The sequence below is a fragment of the Aquarana catesbeiana genome, linkage group LG03 (genome assembly GCF_042186555.1).
Source record: "Aquarana catesbeiana isolate 2022-GZ linkage group LG03, ASM4218655v1, whole genome shotgun sequence".
NCBI lineage: Eukaryota > Metazoa > Chordata > Amphibia > Anura > Ranidae > Aquarana > Aquarana catesbeiana.
In genome coordinates this window covers 376,813,071-376,834,784 of record NC_133326.1, presented here as the reverse complement: position 1 = coordinate 376,834,784, position 21,714 = coordinate 376,813,071, and positions in this window count along the sequence as shown.

Here is a 21,714-nt window from a genome sequence, read left to right as displayed (position 1 = left end):
AGATTTCAAACTTCTTTCACAATGTCATTATGGGGTATTGTTTGTAGAATTTTGAGGAAAATAATGAATTTAATCCATTTTGGAATAAGGTTGTAACATAACAAAATGTGGAAAAAGTGAAGCGCTGTGAATACTTTCCGGATGCACTGTATACATTGGCGTCCACATGGGGGGGCAAGTGTCCCCCCTAGAGCAAGTGACCGCACACAGAGCCCTCAAAATTTCCACTCGCCTGCTTGCGTTTGGCGAGTGGAAATTAGCAGAAGGCGAGTGTGGAGCAGGGGCGGAGTGGGCTGACAGTTTCCTGGCCGGCTATACATACACAAGTGGCCAGCTATTCATATAAAAGCCGCGTCTCAGCGGGTGATCCCCGCTCTGTGTCATCCGGCTGCCTGATCCTTCTGACAGTTTTCTGGCTAATTGCTTTTGGCAGAAGAGGTGCAGCCTTTTTTACAAGACATCAGAGTGTAAAGCGCAGGGAGCCCCCCCGCAGTCCACTCTGATGGCTGCACCGCGTCTGCCAGAAGCGATCGGCCAGGAAATTGTCAGCCCATTCCACCCTGCTCCACACTCACCCTCCGCTAATTTCCACTCGCCAATCACCAATTGCAAGCAGGCGAGTGGAAATTTTGAGGACTGCGTGTGCTGTAACCGTGCTCCAGGGGGGCACTTGCCCTCCCCATGCGGACGCCCATGTATACAGTGCATCCGGAAAGTATTTACAGCGCTTCGCTTTTTCCACATTTTGTTATGTTACAACCTTATTCCAAAATGGATTAAATTCATTATTTTCCTCAAAATTCTACAAACAATACCCTATAATGACATTGGGAAAAAAGTTTGTTTGAAATGTTTGCAGATTAATTAAAAATTAAAAATTAAAAAATCACATATACTGTACATAAGTATTCACAGCCTTTGCCATGCCACTCAAAATTTAGCTCAGGTGAATCCTGTTTCCACTGATCATCTTTGAGATGTTTCTACAACTTGATTGGAGTCCATCTGTGGTAAATTCAGTTGCTTGCACATGATGTGGAAAGGCACACGCCTGTCTATATAAAGGTCCCACAGTTAACAGTGCATGTCAGAGCACAAACAAAGCCATGAAGTCCAAGTCATTGTCTCTAGACCTCCGAGACAGAATTGTATTTAGGCACAGATCTGGGGAAGGGAACAGAAAAATTTCTGCAGCATTGAAGGTCCCAATGAACACTGTGGCCTCCATCATTCTTAAATGGAAGAAGTTTGGCCCAGCTAAACTGAGCAATCGGGGGAGAAGGGCCTTAGTCAGGGAGGTAACCAAGAACCCAATGGTCACTCTGACAGAGCTTCAGCGTTTCTCTGTGAAGAGATGAGGAGAACCTTCCAGAAGAACAACCATCTCTGTAGGACTCCACCAATCAGGTCTGTATGGTAGAGTGGCAAGATGGAAGCCACTCCTTAGCAAAAGGCACATGGCAGCCTGTCTGGAACTTGCCAAAAGGCACCTGAAGGACTCTCAGACCATGAGAAACAAAATTCTCTGGTCTGATGAAACAAAGATTAAACTGTTTGACCTGAATGGCAACGTCATGTCTGGAGGAAACCAGGCACCTCTCATCACCTGGCCAATACCATCCCTACAGTGAAGCATGGTGGGGGCAGCATCATGCTGAGTAGATGTTTTTTCAGGGGCAGGAACTTGCCAGGATTGAGGGAAAGATGAATGCAGCAATGTAAAGAGACATTCTTGATGAAAACCTGCTCCAAAGTGCTCTGAATCTCAGACTGGGGCAAAGGTTCATCTTCCAACAGGACAACGACCCTAAGCACACAACCAAGATAACAAATAAGTGGCTACGGGACAACTCTGTGAATGTCCTTGAGTGGCCCAGCCAGAGCCCAGATTTGAACCCAATTGAACATCTCTGGAGAGATCTGAAAATGGCTGTGCACCAATGCTCCCCATCCAACCTGATGGAGCTTGAGAGGTTATGCAAAGAAGAATGGGAAAAACTGCCCAAAATAGGTGTGCCTAGCTTGTAGCATCATACTCAAACAGACTTGAGTCTGTAATTGGTGCCATACTTATGTACATGGGATTTCTTTCCATTTTTATTTTTAATAAATTTGCAAAGATTTTAAACAAACTTCTTTCACATTGTCATTATGGGGTATTGTTTGTAGAATTTTGAAGAAAATAATGAATTTAATCCATTTTGGAATAAGGCTGGAACATAACAAAATGTGGAAAAATTGAAGCGCTGTAAATACTTTCCGGATGCACTATATTCTGTAGTCCATGGGTGCCCTGTGGCCCTCCAGCTGTCATAGAACTACAAGTCCCATCATGCCTCTGCCTTTGGGAGTCATGCTTGTTACTGTCAGCCTTGCAATGCCTCATGGGACTTGTAGTTTTGCAAAAGTTGGAGGGCCACAGGTTGAGCACGCATGCTGTAGTCTGTGCATGTGTCTCTATGCATAGGCACATATCATATGCTCTGGGGATATGATTTTGTTGCCTGCATACATCTACTGGTGTATGCACACAGGCTTTTGTAAATCAAATTCACTGTTTTTTAATCAACCAACATCCAAAAATGCCTATTAGCCTTAAATTGCCTCCAATTTCGTGGGGAAAAAATAGCAAATGAAAAAAAAATAATATTGCATATATATATTGCTGCACACGCCATATTGTATTTGAATGTTATTAAAATTACCCTCTTTCAATCTGCAGTGCTGTTATTTTTTGTAAAATGCAATGCAATATGGCAACCTGGAGGTGTGTCATACACTGTTTGTGTACATAATGCCCCCAGAAATGTCATTTCCTGCTTGTGTAATTGGCTCACTGATTTTCCTCAGAAGTCTGCACTAAAATGCAAGTCAGATTTTAGGCATCCTCTGCAACTTAAATTTACATTTTGGGGAAATGCTCCCAAAGGGTTAATCACTTCTAAAGGGATGCTGACAGCAAGTTTCCTCATCAGAACAGGGCATGTGCATAAGCTAGTTAATAATGAAAAAGTAATTCCCATTCAGATTTAGTATCCAAAGAAAAAAAGTGGATCAAGCTGCTATGTCTTCAGAACAGAAACAGGTAGGAATCTGCAACAAAGTTTGGTAAAATCCCTGCAATGTACATTGATCATCCAGGGAATTGTTTTTTTCTCAACAAAAGTGGAGTTACTCTTTGAAATAAACCTTTCATACTTCCAAGCAGGCAAACAACCTGGCAGCCTCATAATTTGCTCCATCCAATGTTTCAAACGTGCAGCTTAAAGTAAAACTATAACTCTTTTTCCAAAAACAGTGTCTCTTCTACAAGAGGGGCCTCTTACCTTCCAGGAGAAAACTGGAAAACCAATTTTCTCTGCTCATAATAGCCATTCTAGAATCTTTCAGTCTACATCCTTAAGAACCCTGCATGCCACTTACCTGTTTTTATACAGTGGCAGGGACCAGAACTGTTAAAATACTGTACATACCTGTATATATGTAAAATAAAAAAATTATTCAATCTAATTCAGCCTTCCAAAGAGCCCGGCCTCAACTGTTCAATCTATATTCTTTACAATACACAGTGTCTTGGTTTCTCTTAACTGGTATTATGTGGCTTGCGAGGTTTGATGTTAATAAATATAAAGTTATTCACTTGGGGGCTAAGAATATGCATGCATCATACATACTAGGAGGAGTACAACTGGAGGAATCAATGGTCGAGAAGGAAAGGATCTGGGTGTTCTGGTAGATCATAAGCTAAATAATAGCACACAATGCCAATGCCAAGCTATGGTTTCCAAAGTTCTTTCTTGTATTAGGAGAGGTATGGACTCCAGAGAGAGAGATATCATTTTACCACTGTACAAATCATTAGTAAGACCTCATCTGCAATATGCAGCTCAGTTTTGGGCACCAGTTCTCAAAAAGGATATCAGGGAACTGGAGAAAGTGCAGAGAAGGGCAACCAAACTGATAAGAGGCATGGAGGAGCTCAGCTATGAGGAAAGATTAGAGGAACTAAATTTATTCCCTCTTGAGAAGAGGAGATTAACCACTTAACCACCAGCCGCCATCATTATGCATCGGTATTTTAACATGGAATACTGTTGTTATGGCAGCAGATAGCTGCCATAATCCAGTATCCTCTTAAATGGCGGGGGGCTGGCTTTCAGATAAAAGTGGTCTCTGCAGCAGATTCGCCGCAAGATCACTTTTATCGGCGGCGGGAGAGGTGCCCCCCCTCCCGCTCCTCCCTGGTCGTCTCCGCCGCTTAACGGAGCCGTTGATAGATGCGGAGACGTTCGGGTCCTCTCCCCTGTGAGACTGGATGCTGAGTGAGGGAAAGATGGCCCCCACTCGGCTCCATAACATTGGATGACAGAAGCGATGTCAAAATGCAAAGGGGAAATTTTTTTTTTTTTTCCAAAAGACATTTATTTATTTATTTTATTGCATTTAAGTCTAAATGTGAATCTGAGGTCTTTTTGACCCCAGATCTCACATTAAAGCGGGCCTGTCATGCTTTTTTTCTATTACAAGGGATATTTACATTCCTTGTAATAGAAATAAAAGTGACCCTTTTTTTTTTTTAAAAGGATAGTGTAAAAAAAAAAAAAAAAAAAAAAAAAAAAAAAAGAAAAGTAAAATAAATAAGAAAATTAAAAAATTAAAAAATTTAAAGCACCCTGTCCTGCCGAGCTTGCGCGCAGAAGCAAATGCATACTTAAGTCGCGCCCCCATATGGAAACGGTGTTCAAACCACACATGTGAGGTATCGCCGCGATTGGCGATTGTTGAAGTGAGACTCTGTAACTCAAAACTGGTAACCTGTAGAAATTCTTAAATGTCACCAATGGAGATTTTTAAGTGCCAAAGTTTGTCGCCATTCCACGAGTGGGCGCAATTTTGAAGCATGACATGTTGGGTATCAAGTTACTCGACATAACATTATCTTTCACAATATAGAAAAAAATTAGGCTACCTTTACTGTTGTTCTATTTTTCAATTTAAAAAAGTGTATTTTTTCTAAAAAAAAGTGCGCTTGTATGACCGCTGCGCAAATACGGTGTGACAGAAAGTATTACAATGACTGCCATTTTATTCTCTAGGGTGTCTGAAAAAAATATATATAATGTTTGTGTGTAATTTTCTAGTAAAAAAAAAAAACTGATTTTAATTCGTAAACAACAAATCTCAAAAAGAGGCTCAGTCCAGAAGTGGTTAAGGGGGGATATGATCAACATGTATAAATATATAAGTGATCCATATAGTGAACTTGGTGTAGAGTTATTCACTTTAAAGTGTTTGTAAAGGTCATACTTGCCTGCTCTGTGCAATGGTTTTGCCCTTCCTCCGGCTGAGTGCCCCCATAGCAAGCTGTTTGCTGTGGGGGCACTCATGCCTGCTCACTCCCCATCCACGTCTGTGTGTCTATGAGACACACAAAGAGCGACTCAGCCCCGCCCCCTGCTCCCTCCTCACTGGCTGTGAGTGACAGCAGCACGCCAATAGCTCCCGCTGCTGTGTCTCAGCCAATGAGAAGGGAGAGACCCAGGAGAGCTTCTGCTTTTGTGCACATCACTGGATCAGAATCGGGCTTAAGAGGGGTTGAGGGGGAAGCTGCACACTGAAGGTTTTCTACCTTCATGCATAAAATGCATGAAGGTAAAAAACCTTTAGTCTTAAGAACCACTTTAAGGTCATCACAGAGGACAAGGGGGCGCTCTTTATGTTTGGAGGAAAAGAGATTTAACCTCCAAATATGAAAAGCAAGTGGCAGAGGAAACCCCAAAGGGAAAGCCCACTGCAAAGCAAGTATTGTATAAAATGTGAAAATGTTGAAACAGGCCACACAACATCTCCTCAATCCCTGTCAACTGCCCTCTAAAGAGTGATCCACTGCAGAGTGCTCTTCAGAGGGCACAATCTGTTTAAATGTGCCAAGTGTGGAGGGGATGATCTTATTGGTAGGAATGAAAGGGTCTTAAAGAAATGTATGTGTGGCAATGTAACAAACCATAAAAGATGATTGCAAAAGTTGCTTGCAAAGTAAAAATTGAGAGAACAATGAGGCGGGTAGCCCAATAGACTATACACATGCCACTGATTGCTAGCTAGAAGATGCAGCTTGAAGCAGCCATGGGTGATTGCTGGGACACTGTGAAAACAAAAGGGAAAAGACAAGTGCAACCTCCATAGTGTAGTAAGCAAGGTGAGCATTATTTATTAATGGTTAAAAACACATTTACAAAGGGGGAGCTTGTGCAACGCGGTAAAATTCAAAGCTGCTGCCTCTTGAGCCTGGAGCCACTGTGGAATTCCTCTGCTTCTCCCAGCGCACTCCCAGCGGTGTTAGGCATCCTCTCCATCCGGGCTCTGACTTCCATTCCTGGTTGAATAGTCTCCCTGCAGCAGCGACTCCCTCCTGCCTGTGCTCCTCTCCCCCTGCTCATGGCCAAAGCAGGGGATTTCCACAGCAGCTCCTCTTTTGTTAGTGTGTTTTTAATCATTAATAAATATTGTTTACCTTGTTTACTACACAATGGAGGTTGCGCTTGTCTTTTCACTTTTATTTCCAAATATGAAAAGGCTTCTTCACAGTAAGGCCTCTTACACACGGTTTGATTGTTGTACGACCGAGCATCTGATTTTTGTCAAATGCGCGCATGCAGGATTTTTTTTTTTTTTTTTTCAAATATAAGTTTTATTGTTTTTTCAAAGAACAAAACAGAACAAAAAAAAAAATACAAGGACAAAGAATAAGAGCCAAGAAGACAAAGCAAAACACAAATAAATAAAAGGATGGAAGCGACAGGTACTGCAGTACAGTGCCAGCCTTAACAACTGGTGTTCACGGTTAGTGAGATGCGACAATGGTAACCATAATATCTGTACCAGCTATAATCAAAATAGGATAGACGTCTTCTATACTTTCCATCTACAAAATAAAACGGTGTACTGGACAGTATGTCTCACCACGTCTTTGTAGTTGTATATCTGTTTCTACTGCCCATACCCTGAGTGACCAAAGAACATACAACCATAGATGAGAGATATGTTGAGGGAGAGGCAAGGCGAGTTAAAGCATGGTGATTAGAAAAGAAAAAGAAAATGAAAAGAGCGTAGAAATTCGCGTGCAGGATTTTGTCTAGTATACTAACTATCCGCAAATTGTCGTTTGACAAACACAAACGTAGTGACATACTATGAGAGTATAAAGAGTAAGTTCAATTCTCAGGCTCTACCCTTTGGGCCCCTTCTGCTAATTTCGTATTAGAAGAAGTTTGGTGAGCGTTGATTTGCGATTTTCAGATCGTGCAAAACAAATGCTTTTTAAAATATGTTTGGCATAACTACATCAGTATCACCAGCAAAGCAGCCTCATTATTATCCTATTAAAGAAGATGAGAATGTGCGATGCATTTCGACATTTCATCAATTGCCACGTCACGAATGTTAATTCTAGATTGAGAACAGTAGTTTACAAGACCGAACTCTTCCCAGTCGTTCCTTGATTCCAAGCTTGCGTGTTTGTACTTTCGACTTTTGTGTAACGATTTCTGTACTGACCATCCGAAAATCAGACATTGAGTTCACATCCGACAAAAATTTTATAGCATGCACATCCAGCTTTTGTCTGACGAAAAAGTCAAATTGACTGTTGAAAGCATCGTACTAACGATCCGAAAAACCACAGACACGTTGTCTTACGAATTTTTTCTTCTGATTTTTGTATCATGTGTATGAGGCCTAAGAGCTGAGAAAATGTGGAACAGACTCCCTCAGGAGCTGGCTAGCTCAGTAGATTGTTTTAAGAAAAAGGCCTGGATTCTTTCCTAAATGCACAAAATACAACTGGATACTAATATTTATAGGTAAAGCTGAACCAGGGAATATCAGATTGCCCCTTGGGAATTTTTTCCCCCAGCGGAGCAAATTGGATCATGCTTTATTGGAGTTTTTTGCCTGCCTCTGGATCAACTGTGGGTATAGGATTGTGTATATGGAGGTTTTCGATTTGTTGAACTGAAACAGTTTAACTGGATGGACTTGTGTCTTTTTTTTGACCAGATTAACTATTTATTCTGATGATTTGTACCTCTGTTCTTATAGTCCAATGCTTTGAGACCACCATATAACTAGATGTAAGACACAACCTTTAGGCTTTCAATTACACTTTATCAAAGATGAGAATGGTGGCAGAGAATGTATACTCAAAGAAATGCTATACTAATCATGACTTTACTGTATTTTGCCTGTCATTCTTTTAGTGAAATACTATTTTATTATATGTCACCTACAATAGATGTTAGCCTTCAGGACTAGAAACGTGATCTTCTGTCCTGCATTCCACCCATAATATTGCCATTGTTTAGCATTTGAACTTGTATTCTTCATTACAGATATGAGGTAAATAATATAGGTATAAAATTCCAACTTGAGAATGAAGGAAGTTAGATGTTGTTTGTTTTGGAAAAAGCAGAAAAAGTGGACTTTCCGGGTGCTATTCACATTAACTAACCCAAAAAAATGAACGTTAAAATACTTTTATTGTATCAAGAGTATTTAGTATATGCAAAAAGAGTATGTCTAAAACCAGGTTTAAAGTGCCATACTAGAAATTAAAAATCCAAGGTCTAAACTTACAGGCTATACATGAGGAAGTTGGTTCGCGGGTAGTTGTGACCTTGGACACAGCAAAAGCCTTCGACTCAGTAGAGTGGAGGTATCTCTGGAGATACTTGAAGGGCTATGGATTTGGCCCAAAGTTTATTAAATGGGTCCAATTATTATACCAGGCACCTAGGGCCAGAGTGGTGGCTAATGGATGGTCGTCTCAGCTATTTGACCTCAGTAGAGGCACGAGACAGGGCTGCCCCTTGTCCCCACTGTTGTATGCCCTGGCGGCAGAACCCCTAGCAATATCCATCCGAGCAAATCCAGAGATCAGGGGACTTAAAATGGGCTCTCTCACAGAAAAAATTAGCATGTATGCAGATGACACGCTATTATACCTGGCAGACTCGGGCCCATCATTATGCAATGCACTCCACACGATAGAACAATTTGGAATATTTTCAGGACTGAAAATTAACTGGGATAAATCCCAAATCCTACCAATTGATAGTTCCCATCCCCAGAATCCCAAAACAGGCTCCCACTTCAGAGAGTAGATGTCATTAAATATCTAGGGATCCACATTACCAGATCCCCTGCGGACTATGTATCCCTAAATATAGATCCTCTCATTAACATAGTTAAAAATAAAATACGGGTCTGGTCTAAATTACCACTAGGAGTCTGGGGTCGTATAAATTTAATCAAAATGATCCTACTGCCCAAAATACTTTATGTTCTATGGCATACTCCCGTTTACTTACCCTTGAAACACTTTAAATCTCTAGAGTCCCTCCTAAAGTCATTTGTGTGGGGTAATAATAGGCACAAATTGGCGTGGCAAGCTCTCAAAAATCCAACTGATCTAGGTGGCACTGCTCTACCCGATTTTAATCTATACTACATCGCAGCACAGCTGTCCCAGTTTTTTCATCTAGACAAAACTGACAGTGAGAGATTTCTTACGCTCCTATGTCCGAAGTGGGCGCAGTACACCAAAGACCCGATAGAGATCTGGGATAGATGGCTTCAAGAATCTTCTACCTGTGTCTAATGTAACCATAGGATTACAGAGTGATTTAATAGATATAATTATGGATGGATGGTCCATATAAACCAAATATGTATACCTTGAATAGCATTACACGTCAGATATGTTTGTACTTAATGTCATTTTTATTCAAGTTATGATAATTGTTATACTGTTACAATGACAACATACTAACGTAACCATTTTATGTATGCACCAATTATTTAATAAAACCCTGTTTGATAAAAAAAAAAAATCCAAGGTCCAGAAAGTTCCCTTTTTGGTGGCACCTAGCCCTTTAAACTAAAAAAATAAAAATTCTTTAATAAGGGCCTCTTACTTTCTTGTTCACACTTTTCTTTTGAATGTACACTGAGCTGCACACCAGCAGCTTAGTGTACAGTCCTGGCATCTCCTCATATTGCTAAAGAGGAGGTTAATATAGTTGCTGATATGCAAATGTTGACTAAAGTCAGCAGCTAAGCCCTTATCTCCATCTCTAACTACTCCACCTGCCACTGACAAATTCGGGTAGCCTTGACAGATGCTTGCCATAAGAAGGGCAGAAGGGCAGAGGTATTATTGATATGCAAGCTGTGATTTGCAGCTTGCCAGAGATGTCCCCCAGTTTTTTTGTTACAAGATGTCTCTCAACCCGGAACAATGTGAACTATACTGAGAACGCATTGTGTTACAGGCCAACCCTCTGAGGGGGCATTACCACACCACTCTTTATTCATAGTGTATAGAGGCGAAGAGTGGCAATATTGTCAAAAAATGTCATTAGAGGACCGCCCTTCCCCACAAGAAGGTTAAAGAGAACCCACTGTCACGTGACTTGCCTGAAAATTTCATAAACAAATACATATTAAGTCTTATATTATAATCTATATACAGTATATACAGTATATGTACTGTGCATATATATATATATATATATATATATATATATATATATATAGTATCTCACAAAGGTGAGTACACACCTCACATTTTTGTAAATATTTGATTATAATTTTTCATGTGGCAACACTGAAGAAATTACACTTTGCTACAATGTAAAGTAGTGAGTGTACAACTTGTATAACAGTGTAAATTTGCTGTCCCCTCAAATTAACTCAACACACAGCCATTAATGTCTAAACCGCTGGCAACAAAAGTGAGTACACCCCTAAGTGAAAATGTCCAAACTGGGCCCAATTAGCCATTTTCCCTCCCAAGTATCATGTTACAAGGTCTCAGGTGTGAATGGGGAGCAGGTGTGTTAAATTTGGTGTTATCGCTCTCACGCTCTCATACTGGTCACTGGAAGTTCAACATGGCACCTCTTGGCAAAGAACTCTCTGACGATCTGAAAAAAAGAATTGTTGCTCTACATAAAGATGGCCTAGGCTAGAAGAAAATTGCCAATAACCTGAAACTGAGCTGCAGCATGGTGGTGAAGACCATACAGCAGTTTAATAGGACAGGTTCCACTCAGAACAGGCCTCTCCATGGTCGACCAAAAAAGTTGAGTGCACATGCTCAGCGTCATATCCAAAGGTTGTCTTTGGGAAATAGACGTATGAGTGCTGCCAGCATTGCTGTAGAGGTTGAAGGGGTGGGGGGTCAGCCTGTCAGTGCTCATTCCATACGCAGCACACTGCATCAAATTGGTCTGCATGGCTGTCATCCCAGAAGGAGGCCTCTTTTAAAGATGATACACAAGAAAGCCTGCAAACAGTTTGTTGAAGACAAGCAGACTAAGGACATGGATTACTGGAACCATGTCCTGTGGTCTGATGAGACCAAGATAAACTTATTTGGTTCAGATGGTGTCAAGCGTATGTGGCGTCAACCAGGTGAGGAGTACAAAGACGAGCGTGTCTTGCCTACAGTCAAGCATGGTGGTGGGAGTGTCATGGTCTGGGGCTGCATGAGTGCTGCCGTCACTGGGGAGCTACAGTTCATTGAGGGAACCATGAATGCCAACATGTACTGTGACATACTGAAGCAGAGCATAATCCCCTCCCTTCAGAGACTGGGCCGCAGGGCCCATATTGACACTTTGGGCCCAGTTTGGACATCCTCAAACGGAAGGTGGAGGAGCGCAAAGTTTTTAACTTCCACCAGCTCTGTGATGTTGTCATGGAAGAGTAGAAGAGAACTCCAGTGGCAACCTGTGAAGCTCTGGTAAACTCCATGTCCAAGAGGGTTAAGGCAGTGCTGGAAAATAATGGTGGCCACACAAAATATTGACACTTTGTCCCCATTTTGGACATTTTAACTTAGGGGTGTACTCACTTTTGTTGCCAGTGGTTTAGACATTAAACGCAGTGTGTTGAGTTATTTTGAGGGGACAGCAAATTTACACTGTTATACAAGCTGTACACTCACTACTTTACATTGTAGCAAAGTGTCATTTCTTCAGTGTTGTCACATGAAAAGATATAATAAAATATTTACAAAAATGTGAGGGGTGTACTCAGTTTTGTGAGATACTGTATATACTGTAGATACAAATATATGTATATACACACAGTTGTGTTCATAAGTTTACATACCCTGGCAGAATTTATGATTTCTTGGCCATTTTTCAGAATATGAATGCTAACACAAAAACATTTCTTTCACTCATGGTTAGTGTTTGGCTGAAGCCATTTATTATCAAGCAACATTTTTTTTCCTTTTTTAAAATCATAATTACAACAGAAACTACCCAAATGACCCTGATCAAAAGTTTACATACCCTGGTGATTTTGTCCTGATAACATGCACACGACGCTGAGTGTAATGGCGGGTCCTGCAGACTCAATGTCCGCGGGGATACCCGCGATCGTCTCACGGAGAGGAAGAACGGGGAAATGCTGATGTAAACAAGCATTTCCCCGTTCTGCCTAGTGACACTGACACTGATCACAGCTCCTTGTGATCGGGATCGGTGATCAGTGTTGTGACACACGTAGCCCAGCCCCCCCACAGTTAGAATCACTTCCTAGGACACACTTAACCACTGCAGCGCCCCCCTCCTGGTTAACCCCTTCACTGCCAGTCACATTTACACAGTAATCAATGCATTTTTAATCGCACTGATCACTGTATAAATGTAAAATAAAAGTCGCTGATCGCCGCCATTACTAGTAAAAATAAAATTATTAATAAAAATGCCATAAAACTATCCCCTATATTGTAGACACTATAACTTTTGCGCAAACTAATCAATAAACGCTTATTGCAATTTTTTTTACCAAAAATATGTAGTAGAATACGTATCGGCCTAAACTAAGGAAAAAAATGTTTTTTATATTTTTTTGGGGGGATATTTATTATAGCAAAAATTAAAAAGTATTGTTTTTTTTTCAAATTTTTTTCAAATTTTTTTGTTTATAGTGCAAAAAATGAAAACCGCAGAGATGATCAAACACCACCAAAAGAAAGCTCTATTTTTGGGGAAAAAAGGACGTCAATTTTGTTTGGGAGCAACGTTGCATGACCGTGCAATTGTCAGTTAAAGCGACACAGTGCCGAATTGCAAAAAGTGCTCTGGTCTTTGGCCAGCCAAATGGTCCGGGGCTTAAGTGGTTAAAGGTAACATCCTCACCTGTGATCTGTTTGTAATTAGTGTGTGTGCGTGTAAAAGGTCAATGAGTTTCTGGACTCCTGACAGACCCTTGCATCTTTCATTCAGTGCTGCACTGATGTTTCTGGATTCTGAGTCATGGGGGAAGCAAATTATTTGTCAAAGGATCTGCAGGAAAAGGTAGTTGAACTGTATAAAATAGGAAAGGGATTTAAAAAGATATCCAAGGAATTGAGAATGCCAATCAGCAGTGTTCAAACTCTAATCAAGAAGTGGAAAACGAGGGGTTCTGTTGAAACCAAATCACAGTCAGGTAGACCAACTAAAATTTCAGCCACAACTGCCAGGAAAATTGTTGGGGATGCAAAGAAAAGCCCACAAAAAACTTCAGGTGAAATACAGGACTCTCTGAAAACATGTGGTGTGGCTGTTTCAAGATGCACAATAAGGAGGCACTTGTAAAAAGATTTCCTGCATGGTCGAGTCACCAGAAGAAAGCCGTTACTACGCAAATGCCACAAAGTATCCCGCTTACAATATGCCAAACAGCACATAGACAAGTCTCAAACCTTATGGCACGAAGTCATTTGGAGTGATGAGACCAAAATTTAGCTTTTTGGCCACAAACATAAACACTACATTTGGAGAGGAGTCAACAAGGCCTATGATGAAAGCTATACAATTCCTACTGTGAAACACGGAAGTGGATTGCTGATGTTTTGGGGATGTGTGAGCTACAGAGGCACAGGAAATTTGGTCAAAATTGATGGCAAGATGAATGCAGTATGTTATCAAAAAATACTGGAGGAACATTTGCTTTCATCAGCCAGGAAGCTGCGCATGGGACGTACTTGGACATTCCAACATGACAATAATCTAAAACACAAAGCCAAGTCGACCTGTCATTGGATACAGCAGAATAAAGTGAAGGTTCTGGTGTGGCAATCTCAGTCTCCTGACTTCAATATCAAATCTCAAACGTGCAGTTCATGCAAGACAGCCCAAGAATTTACAGGAACTGGAGGCTTTTCACCAAGAGGAATGAGCAGCTTTACCATCCGAGAAGATAAAGAGCCTCATCCACAAATACCACAAAAGACTTCTAGCTGTCATTGATGTTAAAGGAGGCAATACACGGTATTAAGAACTGGGGTATGTAAAATTTTGATCAGGGTCATTTGGGTAGTTTCTGTTTTGATTATGATTTAAAAAGAGTAAACACAGTTGATTGATAATAAATGGCTTCAGCCAAACACTAAGCATGAGTGAAAGAAAAGTTTTTGTGTTATCATTTATATTCTCTGAAAAATGGCTAATAAATCATAAATTCTGCCAGGGTATGTAAACTTATGAGCACAACTATACAGTATCTCACAAAAGTGAGTACACTCCTCACATTTTTGTAAATATTTTATTATATTTTTTCATGTGACAACACTGAAGAAATTACACTTTGCTATAATGTAAAGTAGTGTATGTACAGCTTGTATAACAATGTAAATTTGCTGTCACCTCAAAATAACTCAAAACACAGCCATTAATGTCTAAACTGCTGGCAACAAAAGTGAGTACACCCCTAAGTGAAAATGTCCAAATTGGGCACAAAGTGTCAATATTTTGTGTGGCCACAATTATTTTCCAGCACTGCCTTAACCCTCTTGGGCATGGAGTTTACCAGAGCTTCACAGGTTGCCACTGGAGTCCTCTTCTACTCTTCCATGACAACATCACAGAGCCGGTGGATGTTAAAAACCTTGCACTCTTCCACCTTCCGTTTGAGGATGTCCCACAGATGCTCAATAGGGTTTAGGTCTGGAGACATGCTTGGCCAGTCCATCACCTTTACCCTCAGCTTCGTTAGCAAGGTAGTGGTCACCTTGCAGGTGTGTTTGGGTTCGTTATCATGTTGGAATCCTGCCCTGCGGCCCAGTCTCCGAAGGGAGGGGTGCATGCATTGCTTCAATATGTCACAGTACATGTTGGCATTCATGGTTCCCTCAATGAACTGTAGCTCCGCAGTGCCGGCAGCACTCATGCAGCCCCAGACCATGACACTCCCACCACCATGCTTGACTGTAGGCAAGACACACTTGTCTTTGTACTCCTCACCTGGTTCCGCCACACACGCTTGACACCATCTGAACCAAATAAGTTTATCTTGGTCTCATCAGACCACAGGACATGGTTCCAATAATCTATGTCCTTAGTCTGCTTGTCTTCAGCAAACTGCGGGCTTTCTTGTGCATCATCTTTAGAAGAGGATTCCTTCTGGGACGACATCAATGCAGATCAATTTGATGCAGTGTGCGATGTATGGTTTGAGCACTGACAGGCTGTCCCCCCACCCCTTCAACCTATGCAGCAATGCTGGCAGCACCCATACGTCTATTTCCCAAAGACGACCTTAGGATATGACGCTGAGCATGTGCACTCAACTTCTTTGGTCAGCCATGGCGAGGCCTGTTCTGAGTGGAACCTGTCCTGTTAAAACGCTGTATGGTCTTGGCCACCATGCTGCAGCTCAGTTTCAGGTTATTGGCAATCTTCTTCTAGCCTAGGCCATCTTTATGTAGAGCAACAATTCTTTTTTTTGGATCCTCAGAGAGTTCTTTGCCATGAGGTGCCATGTTGAACTTCCAGTGACCAGTATGAGAGCGTGAGAGCGATAACACCAAATTTAACACACCTGCTCCCCATTCACACCTGAGACCTTGTAACATGATACCGGGGAGGGAAAATGGCTATTTGGGCCCAATTTGGACATTTTCACTTAGGGGTGTACTCACTTTTGTTGCCAGCGGTTTAGACATCAATGGCTGTGTGTTGAGTTATTTTGAGGGGGCAGCACATTTACACTGTTATACAAGTTGTACACTCACTACTTTACATTGTAGCAAAGTGTAATTTCTTCAGTGTTGTCACGTGAAAAGATATAATACAATATTTACAAAAATGTGAGGGGTGTGCCTCACTTTTGTGAGGTACCGTATATATATATATATATATATATATATATATATATATATATATATATATTCAATCCAGCTCTGTTCTAAGGAGTCTCATCTTAGCTGTCAATAATATGTAGTATATCTTTTATAGCACGGTGTATTATGAGTTCACCATATAACTACATGTAAGACACAACTTCTAGGCTTCCAATTACATTTTACGAACGATGGGAATGCTGACAGGGATCGTATACTCAAAAGGAATGCTGTACCGTTCATTACTTTACTGTATTTTGCCCCACATACCTGTCAGTAAAATACTATTTTATTATATGTCTCCTAAAATGGATGCTAGCCTTCAGGACTAGAAACACGATCTTCTGTCCTGCATTCCACCCATAGTTTTGCCATTGTTTAGCATTTTAACTTGTATTCTTCATTACAGATATGAGGTAAATAAAATAGGTATGAAATTCCAACTTGAGAATGAAAGAAATTAGATTGTATTTGTTTTGAAATACATAAAGCAAAAAGGGACTTTCCAAAAGCTATTCATATTAACTAACCAAAAAAAAAAGAACATTAAAATCAAAATTGCGTCAAGAATATTTATCATATCAAACAAAGGTTCTTTTATGTCTAAAACCAAGTTTAAAAGACCATATTAGAAATACATAGTGTGAGGTATACAATGTTCCCATTTTGAAAGCAGTGGTACACATCAGGAGGAGGATAAATAAGGAAGGCATGGGGTTCATTCCCTATACCCTCAGGCCAGGGAATTTGGAGGATGTGAGTAGATTGAGTGCCCCTATGCTGACTATCATCTAAGGCAAACTCATATGGCACCCTCTTTGGTCATCCCATCTTGCCCTCCTTTTCCCCTTCCCTGTTTCTCTGACCTATAGGGATGTTTATCCTGCACTGCACCCCACTTCACATGCATACCTGCATATACAACATCTATAGATACTTGCTAATAATTCCACAGCTTACAGATAAACCAGGTTCTATCCTGCTAAACTTGTTGATTATTCCAGTGTTTCAAACGCCCTTACCCCAGACCTGGATCATTGTACTTTAAATGTATAATTTAATGCCTTAAAAATCATGTACTGTAATTCTGGCGTTCTGCATGGGCAAATGTCTGTGGTATAACAATATACACTGTGCGCAATGTATTATAATTGGGTTACATCCCAGACTATGTATCTCTAGTATGAGCCTTTAACCTTGATTTTAGACATAACAGAATCTTTTTTTGTTATAAAAAATACGACTGATGCAATAAAGGTATTTTAAGGTAATGTTAATTCGTTTTTTGGTTAGGTAATAAGAATAGCACTTGGAAAGTCCCATTTTTTCTCAACTTTTTCCTGTATAAATATAGGAATTTGGTGCTTTTAATGATGTGACCACCACCCCCTCCCTTTCTATTTTGAATAGATTTTGTTTGTTTTCTCTTTGCTCTATCTATCTATTTATATATCTATATGTGACTATAAACTTGTTTTTTTAATAGGGAAATTTTAAATGACATACATTTCAGCAAAACAAATATGATTAACCTAATGACAATTAACCTAACATGTAAGGCTCCGTTTACATCTCCGCGTTCTGAATCGCGCAATTCGAAAGAGTGTCAAATCACTGGAACCACCTGTGCATTCCCTGTGACTTCCCACGGCACCCCAAACGCGCCACAATTTTACAGCGATTCGGCGGGCGTTAATCGCGGTAAAATCACGCAAAACAGAGTCACAGGACAGAGGACACCTGTTGCCCAAAAGAAGTACAAAGAGCGGTAAAATCATGCCGCGATTGGAGTGCCATTGGAAGTCACAGGAAATGCACGGGTGTCCCGCGATTTGCCGCTATTTTGAATCGCGCTATTCAGAACGCTGAGATGTGAACGGAGCCTAATGCCCCGTACACACGAGCGGAATTTCCATCGGAAAAATTTTGGATGGTTTTTCTGACTGAATTCCGCTCAAGCTTGGCTTGCATACACACGGTCACACAAAAGTTCTCTGAACTTTCGACTGTCAAAAATGCGGTGACGTAGAACACTATGACGAGCCGAGAAAATGAAGTTCAATGCTTCCGAGCATGCGTCGAATTGTTTCCGAGCATGCGTAGGAATTTTGCGCGTCAGAATTGGCACAGACGAAGGGAATTTCTGATTGGAACTTTTTCCGACCGAAAAATAGAGAACCTGCTCTCAATCTTTTGCTGGCGGGAATTCCGCCAGCAAAAGTCCAATGGAGCATACACATGGTCGGAATTTCCACCCAAAAGCTCACATTGGACTTTTGCTGGTGGAATTTCCGATCGTGTGTATGGGGCATTAGCCCCGGTTCACACAGGGGCGGCACGACTTGCAGGTCGCCTCACCAAGGCGACCTGCACACGACTTTCACGGCGACTTGCAAAACGACTTCTGTATAGAAGTCTATGCAAGTCGCCTCAAGTCGCCCCCAAAGTAGTACAGGAACCTTTTTCTAAGTCGGAGCGACTTGCGTCGCTCCTGTTAGAACGGTTCCATTGTACAGAACGGGAGGCGACTTGTCAGGCGGCTAGGTCGCCTGACAAGTCACCCCTGTGTGAACCGGCACTTAGAGTTACTTTATTTACAAATTAAAAAATAACATTTACTAACTGTAAAGTTTGTGCACTTTTATTATCATCATATTTAGCTTAGCTGTACAACATATTTCATGGACTGTGCCACATTAAAGTTAGGGTGTTTTACTTTACATTTTAAGATTTTAGTAGTCTTGGAATTACCGTATTTATCGACGTATAACACGCACCCCAAGTTTAGGAGGGAATTTTAAGGAAAAAAAACTTTTAGGAGGGAAGTTGAAGGGAAAAAAACTTACATTTAAATGCCCATCATTGCAGCCTTCTCAGTGCAGCCTTGCCCCAGTGCAGCCATGTCAGTGCAGCCTTGTCAGTGCAGCCTTGTCAGTGCAGCCTTGTTAGTGCAGCCTTGTCAGTGCAGCCTTCCCCAGTGCAGCCTTGTTTGTGCAGCCTTGTCAGTGCAGCCTTCCCCAGTGCAGCCTTGTTAGTGCAGCCTTGTCAGTGCAGCCTTCCCCAGTGCAGCCTTCCCCAGTGCAGCCTTGTCAGTGCAGCCTTCCCCAGTGCAGCCTTCCCCAGTGCAGCCTTGTCAGTGCAGCCTACCCCAGTGCAGCCTTGCCCCAGTGCAGCCTTGCTCCAGTGCAGCCTTGCTCGAGTGATCCCCTGCCATCCTGGGCTTCAAAATCGCAGACCGCGATTTGAAAATGGCGCCGCCGGCACCGAAATACACAGAGCCGGTCCTCGGCTCTTCTCGGCAGCTCTCGTTCACTTTCGGCTCCACTCGTAGTCCCGCCCAGGATGGGCGTGACTGTGAGCGGAGCTATCCGAACCTAGGCGAGTACACTCGGCTAGGTTCGGGCGGCGTCGAGTGAAGCCGAAAGTGGCCGAGAAGAGCCGAGGACTGGCGATTTTTTAGATCTGTCAGCTCAGGATCGCAGGGGATAGGTGTATAACACGCACCCGCAATTTTCCCCTGATTTTAAGGGGAAAAAAGTGCGTGTTATACGCCGATAAATACGGTAAGTTGGCCATAGACTTTATATAGCGCTCAGGCTCAGGACCACCTTAAAGTGTATGTAAACTCTAAAAATGACCTTAACCACTTACCGACTGGTTCACGCTAATATACGTCTGCAAAGTGGCACGGGTGCACAAAACTACGTACCTGTACATCGCTGCGACATCTGCGGCCAGCGGGCATGCGCCGCTGGAGCGTGCCCGCGGGTCCCTCGGACTCTATGTCCACCGGAGGCCCGCGATTGTGGCACAGAGATGCCTATGTAAACAAGGCATTTCCACGTTCTGCCTAGCAACATGACAGGGATCTACTGCTCCCAGTGTTCGGGAGCAGTGATCTCTGTCATGTTCTAGTGAGTCCATCCCCCTTACAGTTAGAACATGCTGAGGGAACACAGTTAACCCCTTGAACCACTAGTGTTTAACCCCTTCCCTGCCAGTGACATTTACACAGTAATCAGTGCATTTTTATAGCACTGATCGCAGTATAAATGCCAATTGTCCCAAAATAGTGTTAAAAGTGTCAGATCTATCCGCCGCAATGTCCACATCCTGTGAAATCTAATTAGCCATCCTAGTTCTTATCTGGATCTACAGAATAATTAGTGTCTATGTTCTGGAAAATAGGAAGGGGGAAGTTGACAGCACTAAAGCTGAGTATACACTGTAAGAATTTTGCTTGACATTTTTTACACATTTGTTTTTCTAATCATTAGTGAGGTCAAACTGACTTTCATTTTCGACTGCAGTGACAAGAAAATTTGGAGGAGCGGGACTGAAAATTTCTCTTGAATGTATGAGATTCTAATGCCATGTACAAACGGTCGGATTTTCCGACGGAAAAAGTGCGATCGGATTGTGTTGTCGGAAATTCAGATTGTGTGTGGGCTCCATCGACACACAAAGTTTGAGAGCAGGATATAAAATTTTCCGCCAACAAAATCTGATCGGTTAAATTCCGATCGTGTGTACACAAATCCGACGCACAAAGTGCCACGCATGCTCAGAATAAATTAAGAGATGAAAGCTATTGGCTACTGCCCCATTTATAGTCCCGGCATATGTGTTTTACGTCACCACGTTCAGAACGATCTCATTTTCCGACAACTTTGTGCGACCGTGTGTATGCAAGACAAGTTTGAGCCAACATCTGTCGGAAAAAATCCATGGATTTTGTTTGCGGAATGTCCGATCAATGTCCGACCGTGTGTACAGGGCATAACAGCGTATGTGGGTTTCTTGAACAACATTCGATTGTTCAGAGAATTTCATACTAATTTTGCTAAGAATTCTTATAGGAATTTTTGTTTGAACCCAGCTTAAATCTGCACGAATACACTCTGTTGTCAGTTCACAACAGGATTTAGGAGCTGGGTGTATTTCTGGTAGATCAGCACTTTTTTTTTGTATTTGCAGAGACTTTAAAGTGATATACAGTAACATAGAGAATGTTCATGTTTTTAAAAGATGAACAGCATATACGTACTGTTTATTTACATATTCTGTAGGTTAATCTAAGATTGCATTTTTATATCTATGAAGTAATCATATAAACAGCCAGAAACCTCTGTCTCAAGGCTAGACCCCGGAAAACAACAGTGGACTGACAATAATACCCAACCTCTCTAATTGCTGGGCCAGGGGATCTTGCTGCTGTATGTTGCTATCCATTTGCATGAGGATCACGACCCACCTTGTAACCTTTATTCCAGTCTATATAAAATCAGGACAAACTTTCACATGATTACCCATAAATGCTTCCAGTTTAGATTTTCTAGGTCTAAAATATAGTACTTGGTGCTCCTGTTGTAGAAGCTATATCCTTTGTTCAATCCTAAAAACTAAAAACTCACAACTATGGCTTTTTTGGGAGCAAACCTTAAGTCTGTATAAAATTCTAAAAGCTGTCAGCAAACAGAATATCATGACATACTGGGCAATGAATCAACATGTAAAACAGCTTGCCAACTTAT